The sequence below is a fragment of the Taudactylus pleione genome, unplaced genomic scaffold, assembly GCF_031769625.1.
Source record: "Taudactylus pleione unplaced genomic scaffold, aTauple2 ptg000997l, whole genome shotgun sequence".
In the NCBI taxonomy this organism is placed as follows: Eukaryota; Metazoa; Chordata; class Amphibia; order Anura; family Myobatrachidae; genus Taudactylus; species Taudactylus pleione.
In genome coordinates this window covers 1,333,214-1,342,277 of record NW_028285398.1, presented here as the reverse complement: position 1 = coordinate 1,342,277, position 9,064 = coordinate 1,333,214, and the positions used below count along the sequence as shown (strand labels likewise).

Here is a 9,064-nt window from a genome sequence, read left to right as displayed (position 1 = left end):
AAGAAACAACCAAGTGACGAGGTCGATGACGCTGCTTTGTTAATTATGTACACCCTTAAAACGCCCGTTTTGACCGTTTGGCACGCCTGCGTTCAGATCACCACTCCCCGTTTTCAAGCACCTTCCCCTGTTACCACCCACAAACACCTCATCCTGTCACTCAAATCAGCAGTCACTCGCTGTTTTGCGAGCGCTCGATTTCCGACCGCAATGACTGGTTCGCGCATGCGCATTACGACCCATACGCAATTGTGCGAACATCGCTCGGAGCGAACGAGCGGCACCTTACAAGCGGCTCTGAATCAGGCCCAGAGTGGTGCCTCATGCCTCAGTGGTTTTCTTGGATACATTTCCATTAATTATGTGCATAGGTGACAGGTACACTGTATTACAACATTGGTTATGACTGTCCAGCTCTAAGTGGGACAGGTGTGAGGTAAGGAGTGGTGCCTCATGCCTCAGGGGTTTCCCAGGATGCATTTCCATGAACTCTGTGTGCAGGTGACAGGTACCCTGTATTACAACATTGGTTATGACTGTCTAGCTTAAAGTGGGACAGGTGTGAGGTAAGGAGTGGTGCCTCATGCCTCAGGGGTTTCCCAGGATGCATTTCCATGAACTCTGTGTGCAGGTGACAGGTACCCTGTATTACAACATTGGTTATGACTGTCTAGCTTAAAGTGGGACAGGTGTGAGGTAAGGAGTGGTGCCTCATGCCTCAGGGGTTTCCCAGGATGCATTTCCATGAACTCTGTGTGCAGGTGACAGGTACCCTGTATTACAACATTGGTTATGACTGTCTAGCTTAAAGTGGGACAGGTGTGAGGTAAGGAGTGGTGCCTCATGCCTCAGGGGTTTCCCAGGATGCATTTCCATGAACTCTGTGTGCAGGTGACAGGTACCCTGTATTACAACATTGGTTATGACTGTCTAGCTTAAAGTGGGACAGGTGTGAGGTAAGGAGTGGTGCCTCATGCCTCAGTGGTTTCCCAGGATGCATTTCCTGGACTTCTGAGTGTAGGTGAAAGTACACTGTATGACAGAGCGGAGTCATGTCAGTGGGAGGCTGTGTGCACCATGGCTGCTATTAATCTCATTCTCCTCACACCGCTATGCAGATCATACAGCATATTAATAATGATGTCACTGTGGTCAGTGCCCTCTCAAAACCGTTGCTAATAAAGTTTATTAAAAAAGGGGGGAAAAGTTCCAGAAGCAGGAGGTCTCCATTGGCCCAGACATACGGCAGAGACGATTGACATCAGATTCAGCCAATGGGTTCAACCCTATGAGCGGACAGCCAATCATGATGGTGGAAGGGCGGGCGGGTTAGCGCTGCTGACGTCAGGATACGCCGAGCGTTCCCAGTACAGAGGATGCGAGGCCAGGCTATGATTGACAGGAGAGTGTCCTATCCCAGCCAGGCTCTCGGACGCTGGGGGCGGTGTTATCTCTGAGTGACGATGGTGTCAGCAAATGGCGCCGCGCAGTGTTTGGAGGCGGTCACCGGGAGGTGGCGGTTGGTGACTGGAGCTCGGAGAAGCAGGAAGCGGAGCTTGGAGTCGTCCGGGACTAAGGTTCTCGGCTGCAGGGTGTAACGGCACAGCCAGGAACCGAGCGACACCGGTGACGGGAGCCGCGGCCACACCAGGCGCTGAGGTAAGCGGGGGAGGGGCCTGCTCAGCCGCGCCTTACACGGGAACTGTCGCTTCATAACACCTGAGGGGGAGAGTTATTAGAGGATGGGATACCTCAGGGGAGGGTATGGCACAGAGGGTAATTAGAGAGGTACCTCAGGGGAGGGTCTGGCACAGAGGGTAATTATAGGGGTACCTCAGGGGAGGGTCTGGCACAGGGTAATTAGAGAGGTACCTCAGGGGAGGGTCTGGCACAGAGGGTAATTAGAGAGGTACCTCAGGGGAGGGTCTGGCACAGAGGGTAATTAGAGAGGTACTTCAGGGGAGGGTCTGGCACAGAGGGTAATTATAGGGGTACCTCAGGGGAGGGTCTGGCACAGAGGGTAATTATAGGTTGACCTCAGGGGAGGGTATGGCACAGAGGGTAATTAGAGAGGTACCTCAGGGGAGGGTCTGGCACAGAGGGTAATTATAGGGGTACCTCAGGGGAGGGTCTGGTACAGAGAGGGTAATTAGAGGGGTACCTCAGGGGATGGGCTGGCACAGACGGGGTCATTAGAGGGGTACCTCAGGGGAGGGACCTGGCACAGAGGGTAATTAGAGGGGTACCTCAGGGGAGGGTCTGGCACAGAGTAGGTTAATAGAGGGGTCCCTCAGGGGAGGACTGGCGCAGAGTGTCATTAGAGTATGGGGTCCCTCAGGGGAGGGGCCTGGCACAGATAATGTCCCCTTTAGAATGTAAGCTCTCACGAGCAGGGCCCTCTTCCCTCATGTGCTTCTCTTCACTTATACTTTAATTTACAACAGCACCTAACCATTGCTTGCTGACACCATGCTGCTTATTTAAGTTTTAAGCAGCAATGTATAAATCATGTATCTGTCCTGCATTGTTTGTACTGTTAATAACTGTTTTCTTGTGTGCTCATTTGTTTATGTATATTGTAAGGCGCTGCAGAACCCTTGTGGCGCCATATAAATAAAGGATAATAATAATAGAGGATGGGGTCTCTCAGGGGAGGGTCTGGCACAGAGTAGGTTATTAGTGGCGGTCCCTCAGGGGAGGGGCCTGCACACAGAGGGTTATTAGAGGATGGGGTCCCTCTGGGGAGGGTCTGGCATAGAGTAGGTTATTAGAGGGGGTCCCTCAGGGGAGGGGCCTTGCACAGAGAGCCTCAGAGGATGGGGTACCTCAGGAGAGGGACCTGGCATAGAGTAGGTCATTAGAGGATGGAGTTTCCTATGGGAGGAGCCTGGCACAGAGAGGGTCATTAGAGGATGGGGTCCCTCAGGGAAGGGGCCTGGCACATAGAGGGTCATTAGAGGATAGGGTCTCTAAGGGGAGGGGCCTGGCACAGAGTAGGTCATTAGAGGATGGGGTCCCTCAGGGGAGGGGCCTGGCACAGAGAGTTCATTAGAGGATGGGGTCCCTCAGGGGAGGGGCCTGGCATAGAGTAGGTCATTAGAGGATGGGGTTCCCCATGGGAGGAGCCTGGCACAGATAGGATTATTAGAAGGGGTCCCTCAGCGTGGGAGCATGGCACAGAGTGGATTATTAGAGGATGGGGTCCCTCAGGGAAGGAGCCTGGCGCAGAGTAGGTTATTAGAGGAGGATTATTGGAGGAGGTCATTCGAGAGAGTAACCTGCCACTGTCAGTGTTATGAGAGGGGTTCCTCTGGGAAGAAGCCTGGCACTGAAAGGGTTATTAGAGAGTTTCCTTTAGGGGAAGAGTCTGGCACAGAGGGTTATTAGAGAGGTCCTTTTAGGGGAAGGAGCCTGACACTGAGAGGGTTATTAGAGAGGTCCCTTGGGGAAGGAGCCTGGCACTGAGAGGGTTATTAGAGAGGTCCCTCTGGGAAGGAGCCTGCCACTGAGAGGGTTATTAGTGAGGTCCCTCTGGGAAGGAGCCTGGCACTGAGAGGGTTATTAGAGGGGTTCCTTTAGGGGAAGAGCCTGGCACTGAGGGTTATTAGAGGGGTTCCTTTAGGGGAAGAGCCTGGCACTGAGAGGGTTATTAGAGTCCCTTTAGGGGAAGAGCCTGGCACAGAGGGTTATTTGAGAGTTCCCTTGGGGAAGGAACCTGGCACTGAGAGGGTTATTAGAGTGGTTCCTTTAGGGGAAGGAGCCTGGCACTGAGAGGGTTATTAGAGTGGTTCCTTTAGGGGAAGGAGCCTGGCACTGAGAGGGTCATTAGAGGGGTTCCTTTAGGGGAAGGAGCCTGGCACTGAGAGGGTTATTAGAGTGGTTCCTTTAGGGGAAGGAGCCTGGCACTGAGAGGGTCATTAGAGGGGTTCCTTTAGGGGAAGGAGCCTGGCACTGAGAGGGTCATTAGAGGGGTTCCTTTAGGGGAAGAGCCTGGCACTGAGCTGTCTCAGGGGAGGAGTGTGTCCGGAGTCGCGTTCCACATGCTCAAGATGGCGGCCATGGCACTAACAGGGTTAATCATTGCGCTGACACACCACTTTGATATGAAGTATTGGTGCTAGGCAGCAGGTACTGTAATGTATATATGATAAAGTGTCTGTGCATGTTATATTTAATGCGCTATGTGCTGTAAGGACTATGCACCTATGGAATGTATTTTATTGTATAAGGAACCTCCGTGTGACGGAATGGGACATTTGGATATATTTAAAATGAAGTCACATTCCATGAATAAGGGTAAATAATGAGTCTAGAACTTTCTTTTATCATAAATTAGTTAAAGCCTAAAGTTGATTCTAGTAAAATAAAAGTAAAAAAAAAAAAAAAAAGATAGTAATTGGTGCAAAAAAAAAATGGCAATGTACATGTGACGGAACGGGATACAAAATCCTTCCAAGGTAACATAACATTACAGTGTCCCTGTGCAGGGTAAGCAGACCCAATGGTTTCATAATATATTTCATCTAAAGAGTTGTACGTTTGTTCTTTGTACAACATAGTTTTGGTGACGGAAAGGGACATGTGCATTTTCATTGTCTAATGTAGCATGGATGTAAGGCACACACTTATTTTATATACTGTATATTAGTAGTAACAATGTACTAAAGTATGTGTACAGAAATGTATATTATTATTGAGTTATAACAAACCTTTTAAACTTCCTCCTGAAATATTGCTATTCACATGCATTTGTTTCCAGTAGTAGCTAGCTTCAGTGTTAGCATGTACAGGAGTACTAGTGTTGCCACGCGTCTCTTCACCAGTACAGGGAACACAGATGTTTTTTTACACCTAGTTTACCTTGAAAAATCAGTGATTTTAGCAAATTTTTTTTTTCAGTTTGATTTCACTTTGTATGGATTGGCCCAGTCACCTTGTTGTGTGACATACTGTAGTTAGCGGTATGGCACTGACCTAGCAATATGTCTAGTGTGCAAGCCTTTGTTTACAGTCCCTGCCCTCTAGGGGGCATTCTTGCGTTGTGGGATTTCTCCAAATTGTGCGTACACACGGGACGATGTCCATCATATCGTTATCATTTATATCGTGCATTTTGTGGTCTCTCCAACCCACCAATGACCTGCGATGCGCTGGCACGTATGGACAATAACGTTATCGTCCATTGCCTGTGCATGCAGGCCAACCTCATCGATATCGACCAGGTTACTATTGGGGCCGTCATTGGTGGGTTGGTGGTGTGCTGGATGATTGATATAGACCAGGTTACTATTGGGGCCGTCATTGGTGGGTTGGTGGTGTGCTGGATGATTGATATCGACCAGGTTACTATTGGGGCCGTCATTGGTGGGTTGGTGGTGTACTGGATGATTGATATCGACCAGGTTACTATTGGGGCCATCATTGGTGGGTTGGTGGTGTACTGGATGATTGATATAGACCAGGTTACTATTGGGGCCGTCATTGGTGGGTTGGTGGTGTGCTGGATGATTGATATAGACCAGGTTACTATTGGGGCCGTCATTGGTGGGTTGGTGGTGTGCTGGATGATTGATATCGACCAGGTTACTATTGGGACCGTCATTGGTGGGTTGGTGGTGTGCTGGCTGATTGATATAGACCAGGTTACTATTGGGGCCGTCATTGGTGGGTTGGCGGTGTGCTGGATGATTGATATAGACCAGGTTACTATTGGGGCCGTCATTGGTGGGTTGGTGGTGTACTGGATGATTGATATAGACCAGGTTACTATTGGGGCCGTCATTGGTGGGTTGGTGGTGTACTGGATGATTGATATAGACCAGGTTACTATTGGGGCCGTCATTGGTGGGTTGGTGGTGTACTGGATGATTGATATAGACCAGGTTACTATTGGGGCCGTCATTGGTGGGTTGGTGGTGTACTGGATGATTGATATCGACCAGGTTACTATTGGGGCCGTCATTGGTGGGTTGGTGGTGTACTGGATGATTGATATCAACCAGGTTACTATTGGGGCCGTCATTGGTGGGTTGGTGGTGTACTGGATGATTGATATCAACCAGGTTACTATTGGGGCCGTCATTGGTGGGTTGGTGGTGTACTGGATGATTGATATAGACCAGGTTACTATTGGGGCCGTCATTGGTGGGTTGGTGGTGTACTGGATGATTGATATCAATCAGGTTGCTATTGGGGCCATCATTGGTGGGTTGGTGGTGTACTGGATGATTGATATCAACCAGGTTACTATTGGGGCCATCATTGGTGGGTTGGTGGTGTACTGGATGATTGATATCAATCATCCAGCACTCTGGGAAGGTGCAGGACGATCAGTCAGCGATATTGTTATCGCTGACTGATTGTACCGTGGGTGCGCACCATAAGAAGGTGTAAATCAGATTGTGTTTTGGGTGGTATATGTATGAAAGAAGAGAGGAAGCTGTTCAGTTCCTGTGAAATGTAATGATGGGTACACACTGATAGATATATTGGCTGTTCCAATGAATGGAGAGATATATACAGCGTGAAAACAAACAGCAGCACTCAGGACTCGTAATGAAGGTACAAAAAGTGTATTGCAGTCAATACATGGTCCAACTGTACGGGGGACACACGTCCCTTAATCATTACGAGTCCCTGAGAGCCGCTGTTTGTTTTCACGCTGTATGTATCCATCCGTACTCCAGAAGGCATCGGGGCATGTTGTTCTGCTGAATTGAGTGCCGATCCAAATACACACACACACATATATATATATATATATATATATATATATATATATATAATATATAATTAGTGCATTTGGTGGGTTTATATACCTGATATGTCTGTGAACGACTTCGTTCACAGATTTATTGGATAGTGCCTGCAAGTATATCTGCTGGTGTGTACAGGCGCACTGCTGATCGCCTGTATACTCGCTGCAGGTTCCCAGCGATGATTGACATTTCACCTGTGCGGGGAATTTAAATGCCCACCCAGTTGTGATGTCAGGGCAGACACACATTGGCAGAACGATTGGTAAGTGTGTGTGTACCCCGCTTAAGATGTATTTATATTTTGTGAGACAGTTGTCTGTGTTCTAGTCCTAGAGGTCTCCAGCACAGAGGAGTACACTCCCCACTTTGGCAGTGTAAATGCATGCACAGCCACATGCACTTAGCTTGTTTGGTTATTGGACCCAGGGCGGACTTACCCCCTGTAAGGCGACACATCTGCTGTATCCTGTGACCATCAGAATAGCGCAGAACGCTGCTCCGGTCTCCGGCTGTTCTGGATTGAGCCCAGTGCCTCCAAGCTAAAGCCCTCTGCCAGCTACCGTGCAGGGCCTGGTCCATGGTGAGGGACCAGTGGGAATTAGCCCACACTACCCAGGAAGCGTTACAGCAGCGCCCACTCATACCCAGAAGTAGGCGGTTCCCGGTGCCATTGTAATGTTTGTGGCAATAAAATACTCGCCCACTCTGCGTAGGGAGGAGTCAGTAATAGATGGTTACTGACAGTGAGAGGGAATGCCTAGGAGTGGTGAAGTAATGATACTCGTGTTACTCCGAGATGAGTAACCACCCTCTATTCTGATCATTGGATCAATAATATTTGTGATCACCTGGTGGTTCATCCTGTCACAAGGAGCCTGGCACAGAGAGGGTTATTAGAGGGGGTCCTTCGGGGAGGAGCCTGGTACAAAGAAGGTTATTAGAGGGTGGGGCCTGAGTTTGGCCCACATGGTCCTGATGACGGCCACGGCACTGAGGGGGTGTTAGTCCCTTGTGCTGCTGCTATATGCCATTGCAGCGGGAGGTGGCCTCCTGTCAGCATTATCTGCCATCTGAGTAAGCTCAGACCGTAACTTCTCACCCGCGGCCAGGAAATCTGCATCAGTAAATGCAGACCATGGGCTCGGCATGCCTACAAAATGGGGGCATCATGCCCCGGTCTGTAAAACATACCTGGTAGGCGCCCCCGAATGACAGGCTGCGGCACTACGAGAGATCTTGCAGGATCCGTTCTGCGCATGTCCACCTGCCATCTGAGATTTACGCAAACCATCGGGTTTGGCCCATAGAATGCTTCCACCCCTGCCTTATATTTACCTCATCCAATCCTAGCGGGTAATGGAAGCAGGGTGGCTGGGATAGAGGCTAAGGTGCACCGAGCCAACCAATGAGACTTCACCCGGCCAATGGACTTTCTGCTCATTTGCAGTTTATAAAGTGTTTGGCCGGTAATATTACCCAGCCTCTTGTGCAAATTAAAGACCCGACACTTATATAGTGTTCCCACTAGGCTGGGGGGGGAGGGGGCATTAGGGATCTTCTGCGCCCGCCGAAGGGCGTGTGCTTGGCTGGGCAGGGGGCGAGGCCTTGTGACCCCCTCCGGGTTGCTGCAAGAGTTGGGTCCAATGTGAAGGGTGATGTCCCGACGCCACTGGCTTCCCGTATAGAGAGGCAGCTGACGCCACTGGCTTCCCATATAGAGAGGCAGCTGACGCCACTGGCTTCCCGTATAGGGAGGCGCCTGACGCCACTGGCTTCCCGTATAGGGAGGCGCCTGACGCCACTGGCTTCCCGTATAGGGAGGCGCCTGACGCCACTGGCTTCCCGTATAGGGAGGCGCCCGACGCCACTGGCTTCCCGTATAGGGAGGCGCCTGACGCCACTGGCTTCCCGTATAGGGAGGCGCCTGACGCCACTGGCTTCCCGTATAGGGAGGCGCCTGACGCCACTGGCTTCCCGTATAGGGAGGCGCCTGACGCCACTGGCTTCCCGTATAGGGAGGCGCCTGACGCCACTGGCTTCCCGTATAGGGAGGCAGCTGACGCCACTGGCTTCCCGTATAGGGAGGCGCCTGACGCCACTGGCTTCCCGTATAGGGAGGAGCGTGACGCCACTGGCTTCCCGTATAGGGAGGCGCCTGTTGCCACTGGCTTCCCGTATAGGGAGGCGGCTGACGCCACTGGCTTCCCGTATAGGGAGGCGGCTGACGCCACTGGCTTCCCGTATAGGGAGGCGGCTGACGCCACTGGCTCCCCGTATAGGGAGGCGGCTGACGCCACTGGCTCCCC

General features: G+C 50.9%; 1 protein-coding gene across 1 annotated transcript in view; it reads left to right on the top strand.

Moving 5' to 3' along the window:
* Positions 1-1,371: 1,371 nt before the first annotated feature.
* Positions 1,372-9,064, top strand: part of ZNF687 (zinc finger protein 687) — a 50,245-nt gene continuing 42,552 nt past the window's right edge. Inside the window, exon 1 of the mRNA XM_088461007.1 lies at positions 1,372-1,659. The gene's annotated coding sequence lies outside the window, so the exon portion shown is untranslated. The remainder of the gene's footprint in view (positions 1,660-9,064) is intronic.